The 20,682-nt window shown below is 33.2% G+C and overlaps 2 long non-coding RNA genes across 2 annotated transcripts; both read right to left on the bottom strand.

The window, feature by feature from the left end:
* Positions 1-1,173: 1,173 nt before the first annotated feature.
* LOC130015471 (uncharacterized) lies at positions 1,174-5,114 on the bottom strand. Its single transcript, XR_008790687.1, has 3 exons — positions 4,856-5,114; positions 2,976-3,075; positions 1,174-1,391 (listed from the first exon to the last, which is right to left on the bottom strand). It is a non-coding gene; the product is annotated as an uncharacterized LOC130015471 (long non-coding RNA).
* Positions 5,115-8,302: 3,188 nt separating this feature from the next.
* On the bottom strand, positions 8,303-12,238 carry LOC130015460 (uncharacterized). Its single transcript, XR_008790659.1, has 3 exons — positions 11,981-12,238; positions 10,101-10,200; positions 8,303-8,520 (listed from the first exon to the last, which is right to left on the bottom strand). It is a non-coding gene; the product is annotated as an uncharacterized LOC130015460 (long non-coding RNA).
* Between the last annotated feature and the right edge of the window lie 8,444 nt (positions 12,239-20,682).

Below are 20,682 nucleotides of genomic sequence, written 5' to 3'. Positions count from 1 at the left end.
GCAAAAACCGAACCAAACCATTAATCCGATCCAAAACAACCCGAAATTAATTTTGGTTTGGTTAAAATGGTTAAAGTGGATTGGTTTGGTTTCAAATTATAAAAAAGTATGGTTTTTGGTTTTGGTTTGGTTTTAACTAGTGTTAACCGAACCGACCGAAAAACCGAAGTTTATAATAATATTATTTTTTTAATATTTATATATGTTTAAATAAATATAAAATTTATTTATTGAAATATTTATATAAAAATATACTATGTGTATATAGATACATATATGAAAATAAAACATATAAACTAATACACACATATAAGTAAAAATTATTATGCATAATTTTAATTATTACGTATAATTATATATAATTTTTATCTAAATCTATATTAACCAAACCTAACCGAAGCCGATGCTAAAATTTGGTTAACCGAACCGAAATTTTACATAAATATTTGGTGTGGTTTGGTTTTTATATTTTTCCTTAAAATATGGTTTGGTTTTGGAGTTTACTAAGCCAAACCGAACCGAACCGAAACATGCTCACCCCTAATTGGAGCGTTTTATGTCTTGTTTATGTCTTGTTCGGTCAAAAATATACTCTTTGAAGAACACCAAAAAATTTAAATGGACTGAAAAATACCAAACAACCTTCAAAGATTAAAAGTATTCTTGACCTCACCTCTTCTTTTAGAAAGACCAAAACCCGACGAGAATCCATCTATACTTGGCCACCACTAAAGAAATCATTATTATTGCCTTGATAAAGTAAGTAAGAGCAAAAAAAACACCAACGTAAGTATGGAAAGGCTTGGAAGTTTAATACCCAAACATTAAGAAGTTTGCATTAATGTTGAATGTAGCATCAGAAAAATTTAAAAGATGTTTTGAGGCTCATGAAATAGTGGTCAGAACTAACCAACTACTTTGAAAATCAATGTAGAGGCAAGAGATGTCATGTCGACTAATTTCTTGGTCAATAGAACTCGAAGCGTTTGATTAGTATGAACCTCGGCCATCATAAGGCTGGATTTCTAGCCAATTTTGTAGCAGAAATAACGTCTCATGAGCAGGCAGAAGAGGTAGAAAATTGTCACGACCCGAAATCTCGAGTCGAGACCGGCGCTAGGGAATGGGAGTGGTTGCTCCGAAACCCGTAGCAAGCCTGAAAAACACTATAAATTTTTCGCTTTTAAAAGAGACGTATGACACATTTATTAAATAACTGATGAGATAAAACATCAGAGTTTTAAATGTGCTTTAAAACATTTAAATACAATAAGACTATACTAGTCTACTGCGGACAACTAGAACTTAAAACCTTCTTTACAGTCTTTTATCAAAGTAGACTTCCGAGAAATAAACGTTCGGAAGCCTTCATCAAAATCGGACCAGCTTTCCTGAAAAATAATTCCACAACGTGGGTCAGATATACTGGTGAGTTCATGCCGTTACAAATAAATATTTCATAAAGTTAAAAACCGTTTTATATTTAAAATAACTTTATGTATTTTCGAAATCCTTTGAAAACATCTTTAAAACAATTGAAGCCTGAGCTCACACATAACATATTTCAATCAAGACTTCAATATCAAAGAATGTCAACCATATACATTGACCTTTAAATTAAACCACATTTCTTAAATTCGTCCATCTACATTGATGGCGAAACTTATCAACACATCATACATGCATAATCTTATGGGACCGATAGCACAGCCAACCGATCAACCATATCCACAACATACATAAATCTTAAGGGACCGATAGCACAGCCAACCGATCAACCTTATTCACCTGAGACCGATAGCACAGCCAACCGATCTAATACACACACACACACAATATTATGGGACCGATAGCACAGCCAACCGATCAACCATATTCACCTGAGACCGATAGCACAGCCAACCGATCTAATACACACACACACACACAAAATATTATGGGACCGATAGCACAGCCAACCGATCAACCATATTCACCTGAGACCGATAGCACAGCCAACCGATCTAATACACACACACACACAATCCTGACATCGATAGCACAGACAACCGATGTAACACACACACACAATCCTGACATCGATAGCACAGCCAACCGATGTAACACACACACACATTCCTGACATCGATAGCACAACCAACCGATGTAACACACACACACAATCCTGACATCGATAGCACAGCCAACCGATGTAACACACACACACATTCCTGACATCGATAGCACAGCCAACCGATGTAACACACACACACAATCCTGACATCGATAGCACAGCCAACCGATGTAACACACACACACAATCCTGACATCGATAGCACAGCCAACCGATGTAACACACACACACACACACACAATCCTGACATCGATAGCACAGCCAACCGATGTAACACACACACACAATCCTGACATCGATAGCACAGCCAACCGATGTAACACACACACACATTCCTGACATCGATAGCACAGCCAACCGATGTAACACACACACACAATCCTGACATCGATAGCACAGCCAACCGATGTAACACACACACACATTCTTGACATCGATAGCACAGCCAACCGATGTAACACACACACACAATCCTGACATCGATAGCACAGCCAACCGATGTAACACACACACACAATCCTGACATCGATAGCACAGCCAACCGATGTAACACACACACACACACAATCCTGACATCGATAGCACAGCCAACCGATGTAACACACACACACAATCCTGACATCGATAGCACAGCCAACCGATGTAACACACACACACACACATTCGAGCATAAACAATTGCATAATAATTTTCAAAACTATGTGTGTACCTTTCTATATCAAAATAATATATAGATATAGTATATACATAAAACATACATCGATACAAGGCATGTGAACATATAACACCGCAACACATATATCACACAGTATGTTAAAATATGAGACTTTACGAATACCGAAATGTAAAAACATGTACTCACAGAAACCGTTTAACTACGGTATTACTCCGTCAATGCTCCTTTAAACAACTCCGTTAATTCCCTTGGTCCTCCGACTCGATAGCTCGACAACTTGTCGAATCTAGTTAGGATCAAAATATTAATTCTCTTAATTAATAAAATCCTAACTCTAGAATTAACTCTATACAATATTAATTTAATTTAATTAATTAATTCTAATCCCCAAATAATTTCTTATTTAATAAGTTCATAACTTATTTTATTCATGTAATTTTTTCTTTACTTATCTCTTTTTACACATAAAACCATTATTCAGAAATATTCATTTAAATATTTCATTTTTCATAAATATACTTTATTATATAAAATATATTTCCTTATATCAATAATACTTTCCACTTCAAGGTTAATTATTTAAATTTATTAAAACATCCCCGTATTATCTTAAATTCCACTTTTGGTTAAAATACCAAAATACCCTCAAACTTTTCAAAATTGACTATTTAGGTCCTTTCGTAATTCAATCGATTTTAATATCGACAAAATTACTTAAAATATCCAAAATCATTTTACCTCAGATTATTAACAAATATAATCTGGAAACTTTGGCTAACATACCATGTAGCCTTTCAACTTTGGAAAAATACGATTTAACTCAAAAACTCTAGTTTTCGGCAAACATATCCAATTCTTTCAAAAATCATCAAGATTCTTTAAAATTCTCAAAATCATTTCACATCAGATTATACACATCAATAATCTGGAAATATGGTTAAAATACTGATTGGTCCTTTATTTTTTTTAAAAAAAAATACATTTTAAACCTAAAACTTTAAATTTTGACAATCAAGTCCAAATCAATTGAAAATCACATCAATCAATCCTTTAAATAGTCTAAGCTTACTCATCAACTCAATTTTATGATCTCACATTTAATTCATAGACATGCAACACAATTTAGATTAAAATCGAAACTTTTAATTTCTTAAGTATTCATCAATTATGGATAATCCAATCAAATTAACCAAAACATATTTATTTTAATTATCATACTAAAACAGCAGCCCCAAAATTAAAATAAATTATTTTTCATAATTTTAACAATTTTAACAATTTAAAACCGTATAAACAATTAATAATCAAAACCGATTATTAATCCGTCAAAACACCTCAACTAAATCAATTAAATTCCATAAATAATCAACATATATATTTCATACATTTTTCATGAATAATTTCTGTCCAGAAATTAAAATGACAAAAATACCCTTTTTAAACATTTTTTTACCGATTAAACTATTATAAAAATTAAACCCGATTAACAAACCATTAAAAATTCACCATTAAACATTTATTCACCATCAACCCAACATCTAACTTAAACATAAACCAATTTATTTCCAGAAATTTAAAATCCATTTATTTATCATTTTTAAGCGATTTTTAAGCCTTTAAAACTATTAAAAATCGAACTCCAAACCATTAAATTAATACCCGAAATGTTTAACATTTTTAATCCACAAAAATCACACTTTAAAGCATATTTTAACCTCATGAAGTAGATCAGCCCAGAAATTAAAAATAATAATTTAATTTCACGGAAAAATTAATTCAAAACCGAAACCCATCTCTTTAAACTAATTACCCACGATTTTTAACACTTTTAATCCATGAATATCACATTTTTAAACATATATAAAAATAGTATTTAACATCAGCCCATAAATTAAAATTAATTTAATTTCCCATATATAAAAATTAATTCAAACCGAATATATCAAAACTATACACAAAAACCGAATTAAACACAATTAAACCACAAATTTCAACAACTAAAACACATAATATAAGCTTATTAAACATCAGAAAATAAACACAAAGTTTTGAGCTAGCGATTATACCTTGATCCTACATGCAATTGTAGATTAGTAATTAGCGGGTGATTTCCAACGTTTTTCGTTAAGGAATTATTGAGAAATAACAAATGAATAATATAGCTAAGGGTAAATGGTGAGTTGAGAGCATTCAACAATGGAGGTAAAAGAAATTTGCTGGAAATGAAGTGGGGAAGAAGACTTAGGATATTTATTAGTCTAGGCAAAATTACAAGTTTGCCCTTGTGGCAATTTCGTAAATAAAAGTAACTTTTGCAATATTCGAAATTAAACTTTCTCATTAATTTCCGAATAGTATTTCATGAATATTAACCTCCAAATTATCATCTCGGGATGTCTATTTTATTTTATAATAAATTTTCTTTATTAATTCTGCAGTCCAATTGCAGTCCGGCTAAAATATACTTTTTCGTCCAAAAATTCTCAAATTTATTCCTTGGACTCCAAATATATTAATAAGCTTCCTCGATTATTTAAATTCTCAATTTGAACTTAAATAATACGTTTTCTTAGTCCTGATTACTTAAATCCTGACGAACCCAGCGGTTCGATTTGAGCTGCATTGTTCTTTAAATTTCTGCACTGTTTTTCATTCAAATTTTATGAAATAAAATTCATAAAATTGAAGAGGACGTCGATAGCTTCGATTTGACATATAGATCATCGAATTCTGATGTCGGAATAGGAAGATATGAATTTTGGAAATTCGTCATTCCAAAATTGTCATATTATTATACTTATCCAAAAAATTTCAAAATAATTTCTTATGATTCCAATATTTTTATGGGCTTCCCTACGTATTTAAATTCTCCATTTGAATTTAAATATCACTTCTTATAATCCCGATCGTCCAAATTACGACATATATCTTAATTTAATAATTCAAAATTCCGGGTTATTACATTCTCCCCTCCTTAAAATAATTCGTCCTCGAATTATAATATCACTTACACTCCAACATTTTCTTTTCTACATCATCAATACTTCTTTGGAGACTTTTCCATTTAAGTCTCAGAATATTTCAAACCATGTTGTTCATTACTCTATAAACATATCTCCTTATTTAGGCCTTACAAGGTATATTTTCCTTGTCTTATTCCTTTCTTTACATTACAGAGCCAATGTCTCAGCGTACTTACGTTAGAAACTTATCTATTTAAAATCACTTTGTTTTTCCACTTATAAAATCATGCCATAATTGTGCACCGGTGTGATGACTTCTCTCATCACCAAGAGTTGCAATGACATTACTCTTTTTTTTTTCAACATACAAAATGTACATGATGCATGTCCTAATAGTGAACATAATATGAATGTAGTGATGCAATTCTATTCGTGCCAATGCAATGCCGGCATAAATCGTCTCCGGGCACAATCATGTGTTTATAAAACATTCCTTTTTCATTAAACACATTTGTTTTTATAAAAATGGCGCCATCGTAAGTTTCTATAGACATAGGGCTCTGCGAAATCACTTATTCCAAAAGATTTTTATCGTCTCTTCTCTTATTTGCCTTGAAGTTTGGTTTCCATAGCCAAAACATTCATCTCTGACTTCGTTCAGTTGTGAGGGGTTAGGAATTTTACCAAATTGGATTAATGCGCTTTCCAGTTGTCTTACACCGTCGACAACTTGCACAAAACTCCTGTCTCTCTGACTCAACAGTCCTATAAACTGAGGTCATAATCCCTTCACAAACATGGGGTTTACTCCGACTCGATCTGTCATCAAGTCTGGAGCAAATCTGCTCAATCGATTAAACTCGGTAACATATTCCTGAACAGATCTGTTACCTCGAGTTAACGATAACAGTTTGTCCCGGTTACCTTCGATTACCGCAAACGGTAAGAAGAAATCCTTATATCTGGTCACAAACTCTGCCCATGTTATATGACCCATTATTGGTCCAATTACTTGTCGAAACCAATCCTTGGCTGGACCTTTCATCGACATCTCCATTAACAACATTGTCTGTCTTTCGTTAGCTTGAAGTCTATGAGCATTTTGCTCGACTTCTTCCAAAAAGTCTAACGCATCACTTGATCCATCAAAATCCTTTGGGTTCAGTTTTACGTATGCTAACACCAGATCTCTATCAAAATTTCTCTCTTCTCATGCTGGTGTTGCATCTACTGTCCTATTATTAACACACAACTCCACCAATCCGTAACTTCTGTTACTAACTGATGTATATCAACATTGGGTTGTTGCGGCATTCCTGGTGCCTGCACATTCCCAGCTTGATATATTACAGGTCCTTCTCGACCTCTACCTTGTCCACGGCCTCTATCCGCCGGTTGAACTGGTACACGTTCATTATCTAAGGCTTTTCCTAAAGTCTCGTTTAATCGCCGTGCGCTTGCACGCACTCGCATATTTCTTTGCTCAGCCATTCTAAAGCACAAAGAAATCTAAACGCGTTCTTAATAACATGATATACGTATCATGTTCGCAAAGTCTTTATCGTATACGTAGTCGCGTCTCATTCTTACTTTACGAATTAAGCTCTAATAAAATTTTCATTCGTCTATGTCATATATGGCTATATTTCACGTGTTCTATACGTTTCATACACACTATTCCATTGCATGCACATAACAATCAATCACATAACATGCACATAATCAAATCATAGCCATCACTAATACATAAAAATTAGGTTCAAAAAAAAACCCAATTCATTCATGATTTACTCAATCATAACACATTCCATAAGTCTCGAGAGTATACTACTCTACGTAGACTAAACAATACTCAAAACATATAATCATTCAAGTAAACAATTCTCAACACACATGTCAACATATATCATACATATAAGCCATATCCTAATGATAATCAACTCATTTAGAAATTCTCGGCTAAAGCACATAACGCAAGTCTCGTGAGTATATCTCTCTACGCAGACTTTATCACATTCGAAAGCATATCACTCCTTTCAGTGATTACGCTATAAACATACCACATCAATTAATCAATCATACTCATAATAAACACACATTTCATAGATAATATGAGTCTCGAGAGTATACAACTCCTCGCAGACTATATACTCGAAAGCGTAATGCTTACTCGAGTAACCATAAACATATATTGTGCTAACACACATATCTAACACATATCCTGACACCACACATAGGACAGGACGTTTTGAAAAACATTTGAAAAACCGATGAAAACGTTTAAAAGACATGACTGGAAATCCTATAATCCGCAGTAATTCCTAACTTAGCCTAGTGACATTGTATATTGCTCCTAGGTAACACAACATCTACACAGACTAGCAGTGGTATCTCTAACCAACTGCACTCAATTCCCATATTAGCAGAGGTAACTGGACCAACTGCTCTGATACCACCTTTGTCACGACCCGAAATCTCGAGTCGAGACCGGCGCTAGGGAATGGGAGTGGTTGCTCCGAAACCCGTAGCAAGCCTGAAAAACACTATAAATTTTTCGCTTTTAAAAGAGACGTATGACACATTTATTAAATAACTGATGAGATAAAACATCAGAGTTTTAAATGTGCTTTAAAACATTTAAATACAATAAGACTATACTAGTCTACTGCGGACAACTAGAACTTAAAACCTTCTTTACAGTCTTTTATCAAAGTAGACTTCCGAGAAATAAACGTTCGGAAGCCTTCATCAAAATCGGACCAGCTTTCCTGAAAAATAATTCCACAACGTGGGTCAGATATACTGGTGAGTTCATGCCGTTACAAATAAATATTTCATAAAGTTAAAAACCGTTTTATATTTAAAATAACTTTATGTATTTTCGAAATCCTTTGAAAACATCTTTAAAACAATTGAAGCCTGAGCTCACACATAACATATTTCAATCAAGACTTCAATATCAAAGAATGTCAACCATATACGTTGACCTTTAAATTAAACCACATTTCTTAAATTCGTCCATCTACATTGATGGCGAAACTTATCAACACATCATACATGCATAATCTTATGGGACCGATAGCACAGCCAACCGATCAACCATATCCACAACATACATAAATCATAAGGGACCGATAGCACAGCCAACCGATCAACCTTATTCACCTGAGACCGATAGCACAGCCAACCGATCTAATACACACACACACACACAATATTATGGGACCGATAGCACAGCCAACCGATCAACCATATTCACCTGAGACCGATAGCACAGCCAACCGATCTAATACACACACACACACACAAAATATTATGGGACCGATAGCACAGCCAACCGATCAACCATATTCACCTGAGACCGATAGCACAGCCAACCGATCTAATACATACACACACACACAATCCTGACATCGATAGCACAGACAACCGATGTAACACACACACACAATCCTGACATCGATAGCACAGCCAACCGATGTAACACACACACACATTCCTGACATCGATAGCACAGCCAACCGATGTAACACACACACACAATCCTGACATCGATAGCACAGCCAACCGATGTAACACACACACACATTCCTGACATCGATAGCACAGCCAACCGATGTAACACACACACACAATCCTGACATCGATAGCACAGCCAACCGATGTAACACACACACACAATCCTGACATCGATAGCACAGCCAACCGATGTAACACACACACACACACAATCCTGACATCGATAGCACAGCCAACCGATGTAACACACACACACAATCCTGACATCGATAGCACAGCCAACCGATGTAACACACACACACATTCCTGACATCGATAGCACAGCCAACCGATGTAACACACACACACAATCCTGACATCGATAGCACAGCCAACCGATGTAACACACACACACATTCCTGACATCGATAGCACAGCCAACCGATGTAACACACACACACAATCCTGACATCGATAGCACAGCCAACCGATGTAACACACACACAATCCTGACATCGATAGCACAGCCAACCGATGTAACACACACACACACACAATCCTGACATCGATAGCACAGCCAACCGATGTAACACACACACACAATCCTGACATCGATAGCACAGCCAACCGATGTAACACACACACACACATTCGAGCATAAACAATTGCATAATAATTTTCAAAACTATGTGTGTACCTTTCTATATCAAAATAATATATAGATATAGTATATACATAAAACATACATCGATACAAGGCATGTAAACATATAACACCGCAACACATATATCACACAGTATGTTAAAATATGAGACTTTACGAATACCGAAATGTAAAAACATGTACTCACAGAAACCGTTTAACTACGGTATTACTCCGTCAATGCTCCTTTAAACAACTCCGTTAATTCCCTTGGTCCTCCGACTCGATAGCTCGACAACTTGTCGAATCTAGTTAGGATCAAAATATTAATTCTCTTAATTAATAAAATCCTAACTCTAGAATTAACTCTATACAATATTAATTTAATTTAATTAATTAATTCTAATCCCCAAATAATTTCTTATTTAATAAGTTCGTAACTTATTTTATTCATGTAATTTTTTCTTTACTTATCTCTTTTTACACATAAAACCATTATTCAGAAATATTCATTTAAATATTTCATTTTTCATAAATATACTTTATTATATAAAATATATTTCCTTATATCAATAATACTTTCCACTTCAAGGTTAATTATTTAAATTTATTAAAACATCCCCGTATTATCTTAAATTCCACTTTTGGTTAAAATACCAAAATACCCTCAAACTTTTCAAAATTGACCATTTAGGTCCTTTCGTAATTCAATCGATTTTAATATCGACAAAATTACTTAAAATATCCAAAATCATTTTACCTCAGATTATTAACAAATATAATCTGGAAACTTTGGCTAACATACCATGTAGCCTTTCAACTTTGGAAAAATACGATTTAACTCAAAAACTCTAGTTTTCGGCAAACATATCCAATTCTTTCAAAAATCATCAAGATTCTTTAAAATTCTCAAAATCATTTCACATCAGATTATACACATCAATAATCTGGAAATATGGTTAAAATACTGATTGGTCCTTTATTTTTTTTAAAAAAAAATACATTTTAAACCTAAAACTTTAAATTTTGACAATCAAGTCCAAATCAATTGAAAATCACATCAATCAATCCTTTAAATAGTCTAAGCTTACTCATCAACTCAATTTTATGATCTCACATTTAATTCATAGACATGCAACACAATTTAGATTAAAATCGAAACTTTTAATTTCTTAAGTATTCATCAATTATGGATAATCCAATCAAATTAACCAAAACATATTTATTTTAATTATCATACTAAAACAGCAGCCCCAAAATTAAAATAAATTATTTTTCATAATTTTAACAATTTTAACAATTTAAAACCGTATAAACAATTAATAATCAAAACCGATTATTAATCCGTCAAAACACCTCAACTAAATCAATTAAATTCCATAAATAATCAACATATATATTTCATAAATTTTTCATGAATAATTTCTGTCCAGAAATTAAAATGACAAAAATACCCTTTTTAAACATTTTTTTACCGATTAAACTATTATAAAAATTAAACCCGATTAACAAACCATTAAAAATTCACCATTAAACATTTATTCACCATCAACCCAACATCTAACTCAAACATAAACCAATTTATTTCCAGAAATTTAAAATCCATTTATTTATCATTTTTAAGCGATTTTTAAGCCTTTAAAACTATTAAAAATCGAACTCCAAACCATTAAATTAATACCCGAAATGTTTAACATTTTTAATCCACAAAAATCACACTTTAAAGCATATTTTAACCTCATGAAGTAGATCAGCCCAGAAATTAAAAATAATAATTTAATTTCACGGAAAAATTAATTCAAAACCGAAACCCATCTCTTTAAACTAATTACCCACGATTTTTAACACTTTTAATCCATGAATATCACATTTTTAAACATATATAAAAATAGTATTTAACATCAGCCCATAAATTAAAATTAATTTAATTTCCCATATATAAAAATTAATTCAAACCGAATATATCAAAACTATACACAAAAACCGAATTAAACACAATTAAACCACAAATTTCAACAACTAAAACACATAATATAAGCTTATTAAACATCAGAAAATAAACACAAAGTTTTGAGCTAGCGATTATACCTTGATCCTACATGCAATTGTAGATTAGTAATTAGCGGGTGATTTCCAACGTTTTTCGTTAAGGAATTATTGAGAAATAACAAATGAATAATATAGCTAAGGGTAAATGGTGAGTTGAGAGCATTCAACAATGGAGGTAAAAGAAATTTGCTGGAAATGAAGTGGGGAAGAAGACTTAGGATATTTATTAGTCTAGGCAAAATTACAAGTTTGCCCTTGTGGCAATTTCGTAAATAAAAGTAACTTTTGCAATATTCGAAATTAAACTTTCTCATTAATTTCCGAATAGTATTTCATGAATATTAACCTCCAAATTATCATCTCGGGATGTCTATTTTATTTTATAATAAATTTTCTTTATTAATTCTGCAGTCCAATTGCAGTCCGGCTAAAATATACTTTTTCGTCCAAAAATTCTCAAATTTATTCCTTGGACTCCAAATATATTAATAAGCTTCCTCGATTATTTAAATTCTCAATTTGAACTTAAATAATACGTTTCCTTAGTCCTGATTACTTAAATCCTGACGAACCCAGCGGTTCGATTTGAGCTGCATTGTTCTTTAAATTTCTGCACTGTTTTTCATTCAAATTTTATGAAATAAAATTCATAAAATTGAAGAGGACGTCGATAGCTTCGATTTGACATATAGATCATCGAATTCTGATGTCGGAATAGGAAGATATGAATTTTGGAAATTCGTCATTCCAAAATTGTCATATTATTATACTTATCCAAAAAATTTCAAAATAATTTCTTATGATTCCAATATTTTTATGGGCTTCCCTACGTATTTAAATTCTCCATTTGAATTTAAATATCACTTCTTATAATCCCGATCGTCCAAATTACGACATATATCTTAATTTAATAATTCAAAATTCCGGGTTATTACATTCTCCCCTCCTTAAAATAATTCGTCCTCGAATTATAATATCACTTACACTCCAACATTTTCTTTTCTACATCATCAATACTTCTTTGGAGACTTTTCCATTTAAGTCTCAGAATATTTCAAACCATGTTGTTCATTACTCTATAAACATATCTCCTTATTTAGGCCTTACAAGGTATATTTTCCTTGTCTTATTCCTTTCTTTACATTACAGAGCCAATGTCTCAGCGTACTTACGTTAGAAACTTATCTATTTAAAATCACTTTGTTTTTCCACTTATAAAATCATGCCATAATTGTGCACCGGTGTGATGACTTCTCTCATCACCAAGAGTTGCAATGACATTACTCTTTTTTTTTTCAACATACAAAATGTACATGATGCATGTCCTAATAGTGAACATAATATGAATGTAGTGATGCAATTCTATTCGTGCCAATGCAATGCCGGCATAAATCGTCTCCGGGCACAATCATGTGTTTATAAAACATTCCTTTTTCATTAAACACATTTGTTTTTATAAAAATGGCGCCATCGTAAGTTTCTATAGACATAGGGCTCTGCGAAATCACTTATTCCAAAAGATTTTTATCTTCTCTTCTCTTATTTGCCTTGAAGTTTGGTTTCCATAGCCAAAACATTCATCTCTGACTTCGTTCAGTTGTGAGGGGTTAGGAATTTTACCAAATTGGATTAATGCGCTTTCCAGTTGTCTTACACCGTCGACAACTTGCACAAAACTCCTGTCTCTCTGACTCAACAGTCCTATAAACTGAGGTCATAATCCCTTCACAAACATGGGGTTTACTCCGACTCGATCTGTCATCAAGTCTGGAGCAAATCTGCTCAATCGATTAAACTCGGTAACATATTCCTGAACAGATCTGTTACCTCGAGTTAACGATAACAGTTTGTCCCGGTTACCTTCGATTACCGCAAACGGTAAGAAGAAATCCTTATATCTGGTCACAAACTCTGCCCATGTTATATGACCCATTATTGGTCCAATTACTTGTCGAAACCAATCCTTGGCTGGACCTTTCATCGACATCTCCATTAACAACATTGTCTGTCTTTCGTTAGCTTGAAGTCTATGAGCATTTTGCTCGACTTCTTCCAAAAAGTCTAACGCATCACTTGATCCATCAAAATCCTTTGGGTTCAGTTTTACGTATGCTAACACCAGATCTCTATCAAAATTTCTCTCTTCTCATGCTGGTGTTGCATCTACTGTCCTATTATTAACACACAACTCCACCAATCCGTAACTTCTGTTACTAACTGATGTATATCAACATTGGGTTGTTGCGGCATTCCTGGTGCCTGCACATTCCCAGCTTGATATGTTACAGGTCCTTCTCGACCTCTACCTTGTCCACGGCCTCTATCCGCCGGTTGAACTGGTACACGTTCATTATCTAAGGCTTTTCCTAAAGTCTCGTTTAATCGCCGTGCGCTTGCACGCACTCGCATATTTCTTTGCTCAGCCATTCTAAAGCACAAAGAAATCTAAACGCGTTCTTAATAACATGATATACGTATCATGTTCGCAAAGTCTTTATCGTATACGTAGTCGCGTCTCATTCTTACTTTACGAATTAAGCTCTAATAAAATTTTCATTCGTCTATGTCATATATGGCTATATTTCACGTGTTCTATACGTTTCATACACACTATTCCATTGCATGCACATAACAATCAATCACATAACATGCACATAATCAAATCATAGCCATCACCAATACATAAAAATTAGGTTCAAAAAAAAACCCAATTCATTCATGATTTACTCAATCATAACACATTCCATAAGTCTTGAGAGTATACTACTCTACGTAGACTAAACAATACTCAAAACATATAATCATTCAAGTAAACAATTCTCAACACACATGTCAACATATATCATACATATAAGCCATATCCTAATGATAATCAACTCATTTAGAAATTCTCGGCTAAAGCACATAACGCAAGTCTCGTGAGTATATCTCTCTACGCAGACTTTATCACATTCGAAAGCATATCACTCCTTTCAGTGATTACGCTATAAACATACCACATCAATTAATCAATCATACTCATAATAAACACACATTTCATAGATAATATGAGTCTCGAGAGTATACAACTCCTCGCAGACTATATACTCGAAAGCGTAATGCTTACTCGAGTAACCATAAACATATATTGTGCTAACACACATATCTAACACATATCCTGACACCACACATAGGACAGGACGTTTTGAAAAACATTTGAAAAACCGATGAAAACGTTTAAAAGACATGACTGGAAATCCTATAATCCGCAGTAATTCCTAACTTAGCCTAGTGACATTGTATATTGCTCCTAGGTAACACAACATCTACACAGACTAGCAGTGGTATCTCTAACCAACTGCACTCAATTCCCATATTAGCAGAGGTAACTGGACCAACTGCTCTGATACCACCTTTGTCACGACCCGAAATCTCGAGTCGAGACCGGCGCTAGGGAATGGGAGTGGTTGCTCCGAAACCCGTAGCAAGCCTGAAAAACACTATAAATTTTTCGCTTTTAAAAGAGAAGTATGACACATTTATTAAATAACTGATGAGATAAAACATCAGAGTTTCAAATGTGCTTTAAAACATTTAAATACAATAAGACTATACTAGTCTACTGCGGACAACTAGAACTTAAAACCTTCTTTACAGTCTTTTATCAAAGTAGACTTCCGAGAAATAAACGTTCGGAAGCCTTCATCAAAATCGGACCAGCTTTCCTGAAAAATAATTCCACAACGTGGGTCAGATATACTGGTGAGTTCATGCCGTTACAAATAAATATTTCATAAAGTTAAAAACCGTTTTATATTTAAAATAACTTTATGTATTTTCGAAATCCTTTGAAAACATCTTTAAAACAATTGAAGCCTGAGCTCACACATAACATATTTCAATCAAGACTTCAATATCAAAGAATGTCAACCATATACGTTGACCTTTAAATTAAACCACATTTCTTAAATTCGTCCATCTACATTGATGGCGAAACTTATCAACACATCATACATGCATAATCTTATGGGACCGATAGCACAGCCAACCGATCAACCATATCCACAACATACATAAATCTTAAGGGACCGATAGCACAGCCAACCGATCAACCTTATTCACCTGAGACCGATAGCACAGCCAACCGATCTAATACACACACACACACACAATATTATGGGACCGATAGCACAGCCAACCGATCAACCATATTCACCTGAGACCGATAGCACAGCCAACCGATCTAATACACACACACACACACACAAAATATTATGGGACCGATAGCACAGCCAACCGATCAACCATATTCACCTGAGACCGATAGCACAGCCAACCGATCTAATGAACACACACACACAATCCTGACATCGATAGCACAGCCAACCGATGTAACACACACACACAATCCTGACATCGATAGCACAGCCAACCGATGTAACACACACACACATTCCTGACATCGATAGCACAGCCAACCGATGTAACACACACACAATCCTGACATCGATAGCACAGCCAACCGATGTAACACACACACACATTCCTGACATCGATAGCACAGCCAACCGATGTAACACACACACACAATCCTGACATCGATAGCACAGCCAACCGATGTAACACACACACACAATCCTGACATCGATAGCACAGCCAACCGATGTAACACACACACACACACAATCCTGACATCGATAGCACAGCCAACCGATGTAACACACACACACAATCCTGACATCGATAGCACAGCCAACCGATGTAACACACACACACATTCCTGACATCGATAGCACAGCCAACCGATGTAACACACACACACAATCCTGACATCGATAGCACAGCCAACCGATGTAACACACACACACATTCCTGACATCGATAGCACAACCAACCGATGTAACACACACACACAATCCTGACATCGATAGCACAGCCAACCGATGTAACACACACACACAATCCTGACATCGATAGCACAGCCAACCGATGTAACACACACACACACACAATCCTGACATCGATAGCACAGCCAACCGATGTAACACACACACACAATCCTGACATCGATAGCACAGCCAACCGATGTAACACACACACACACACATTCGAGCATAAACAATTGCATAATAATTTTCAAAACTATGTGTGTACCTTTCTATATCAAAATAATATATACATATAGTATATACATAAAACATACATCGATACAAGGCATGTAAACATATAACACCGCAACACATATATCACACAGTATGTTAAAATATGAGACTTTACGAATACCGAAATGTAAAAACATGTACTCACAGAAACCGTTTAACTACGGTATTACTCCGTCAATGCTCCTTTAAACAACTCCGTTAATTCCCTTGGTCCTCCGACTCGATAGCTCGACAACTTGTCGAATCTAGTTAGGATCAAAATATTAATTCTCTTAATTAATAAAATCCTAACTCTAGAATTAACTCTATACAATATTAATTTAATTTAATTAATTAATTCTAATCCCCAAATAATTTCTTATTTAATAAGTTCATAACTTATTTTATTCATGTAATTTTTTCTTTACTTATCTCTTTTTACACATAAAACCATTATTCAGAAATATTCATTTAAATATTTCATTTTTCATAAATATACTTTATTATATAAAATATATTTCCTTATATCAATAATACTTTCCACTTCAAGGTTAATTATTTAAATTTATTAAAACATCCCCGTATTATCTTAAATTCCACTTTTGGTTAAAATACCAAAATACCCTCAAACTTTTCAAAATTGACCATTTAGGTCCTTTCGTAATTCAATCGATTTTAATATCGACAAAATTACTTAAAATATCCAAAATCATTTTACCTCAGATTATTAACAAATATAATCTGGAAACTTTGGCTAACATACCATGTAGCCTTTCAACTTTGGAAAAATACGATTTAACTCAAAAACTCTAGTTTTCGGCAAACATATCCAATTCTTTCAAAAATCATCAAGATTCTTTAAAATTCTCAAAATCATTTCACATCAGATTATACACATCAATAATCTGGAAATATGGTTAAAATACTGATTGGTCCTTTATTTTTTTTTAAAAAAAATACATTTTAAACCTAAAACTTTAAATTTTGACAATCAAGTCCAAATCAATTGAAAATCACATCAATCAATCCTTTAAATAGTCTAAGCTTACTCATCAACTCAATTTTATGATCTCACATTTAATTCATAGACATGCAACACAATTTAGATTAAAATCGAAACTTTTAATTTCTTAAGTATTCATCAATTATGGATAATCCAATCAAATTAACCAAAACATATTTATTTTAATTATCATACTAAAACAGCAGCCCCAAAATTAAAATAAATTATTTTTCATAATTTTAACAATTTTAACAATTTAAAACCGTATAAACAATTAATAATCAAAACCGATTATTAATCCGTCAAAACACCTCAACTAAATCAATTAAATTCCATAAATAATCAACATATATATTTCATACATTTTTCATGAATAATTTCGTTCCAGAAATTAAAATGACAAAAATACCCTTTTTAAACATTTTTTTACCGATTAAACTATTATAAAAATTAAACCCGATTAACAAACCATTAAAAATTCACCATTAAACATTTATTCACCATCAACCCAACATCTAACTCAAACATAAACCAATTTATTTCCAGAAATTTAAAATCCATTTATTTATCATTTTTAAGCGATTTTTAAGCCTTTAAAACTATTAAAAATCGAACTCCAAACCATTAAATTAATACCCGAAATGTTTAACATTTTTAATTCACAAAAATCACACTTTAAAGCATATTTTAACCTCATGAAGTAGATCAGCCCAGAAATTAAAAATAATAATTTAATTTCACGGAAAAATTAATTCAAAACCGAAACCCATCTCTTTAAACTAATTACCCACTATTTTTAACACTTTTAATCCATGAATATCACATTTTTAAACATATATAAAAATAGTATTTAACATCAGCCCATAAATTAAAATTAATTTAATTTCCCATATATAAAAATTAATTCAAACCGAATATATCAAAACTATACACAAAAACCGAATTAAACACAATTAAACCACAAATTTCAACAACTAAAACACATAATATAAGCTTATTAAACATCAGAAAATAAACACAAAGTTTTGAGCTAGCGATTATACCTTGATCCTACATGCAATTGTAGATTTGTAATTAGCGGGTGATTTCCAACGTTTTTCGTTAAGGAAATATTGAGAAATAACAAATGAATAATATAGCTAAGGGTAAATGGTGAGTTGAGAGCATTCAACAATGGAGGTAAAAGAAATTTGCTGGAAATGAAGTGGGGAAGAAGACTTAGGATATTTATTAGTCTAGGCAAAATTACAAGTTTGCCCTTGTGGCAATTTCGTAAATAAAAGTAACTTTTGCAATATTCGAAATTAAACTTTCTCATTAATTTCCGAATAGTATTTCATGAATATTAACCTCCAAATTATCATCTCGGGATGTCTATTTTATTTTATAATAAATTTTCTTTATTAATTCTGCAGTCCAATTGCAGTCCGGCTAAAATATACTTTTTCGTCCAAAAATTCTCAAATTTATTCCTTGGACTCCAAATATATTAATAAGCTTCCTCGATTATTTAAATTCTCAATTTGAACTTAAATAATACGTTTCCTTAGTCCTGATTATAAAATTGAAGAGGACGTCGATAGCTTCGATTTGACATATAGATCATCGAATTCTGATGTCGGAATAGGAAGATATGAATTTTGGAAATTCGTCATTCCAAAATTGTCATATAATTATACTTATCCAAAAAATTTCAAAATAATTTCTTATGATTCCAATATTTTTATGGGCTTCCCTACGTATTTAAATTCTCCATTTGAATTTAAATATCACTTCTTATAATCCCGATCGTCCAAATTACGACATATATCTTAATTTAATAATTCAAAATTCCGGGTTATTACATTCTCCCCTCCTTAAAATAATTCGTCCTAGGAGGGTCATGAGCTGGAATTATAATGCTAGATTCATAGGAAATCACACTTAAAGCTCGGTCAAGCTTTACTTTAAAGCTTCAAACAATGCAACAGAATACAAAGCTTTATTGACCGATGACAAGTGTACCAAAAGAAAAATACTTACCGATCAGAAGAGATTCTGAATTAGTAGTCAACAAGATGCTAAGCATCTTTGAAGCTTGCGATGTGGAAATGAGAAAATACGTGGACATGGAAAGTACTTCTTATCCCGGATAGAAGAGAATGGAGGCAAATTGGAGCTAGAACGAATACCCAAAACTGGGAACAATAAAGCCGACATACTAGCCAAAGCAGCGAAAGTTGGAGAAGCATTTCTCCACATTTCTTTCTCAATACAAAGTTGTTACAACATGGAGGACCTATAAACCATCTTCCTCACACTGCCATTCGGCTACTGGATGAAAGATATAATCTAATTTTTAGAGGATGACTTACTATCAGAGAGCATAAAGGAAGCTGATAAGGTAACTCATCAGACCCCTTATGTCACGACCCGAATTCCACCCTAATCCAAGTCACGACCGGCGCTAGGGAATGGGAATGGTTGTTCCGAAACCCGTAGCAAGCCTAGAACCTCTAGAAATTTTTCGCAAATATTATTAAAAGATCGCACCTCGCGTACGATCCGTTTTCAGAAAATACCGTTAAAACTTTTCTCTTTTAACAAAACACATTTCTGAAAACACACATATAGGTGAA

This window comes from Mercurialis annua, linkage group LG5 (genome assembly GCF_937616625.2).
Source record: "Mercurialis annua linkage group LG5, ddMerAnnu1.2, whole genome shotgun sequence".
In the NCBI taxonomy this organism is placed as follows: Eukaryota; Viridiplantae; Streptophyta; class Magnoliopsida; order Malpighiales; family Euphorbiaceae; genus Mercurialis; species Mercurialis annua.
Note: the sequence above shows the minus strand (reverse complement) of the source record. Positions and strands in the feature narration are given on the sequence as shown.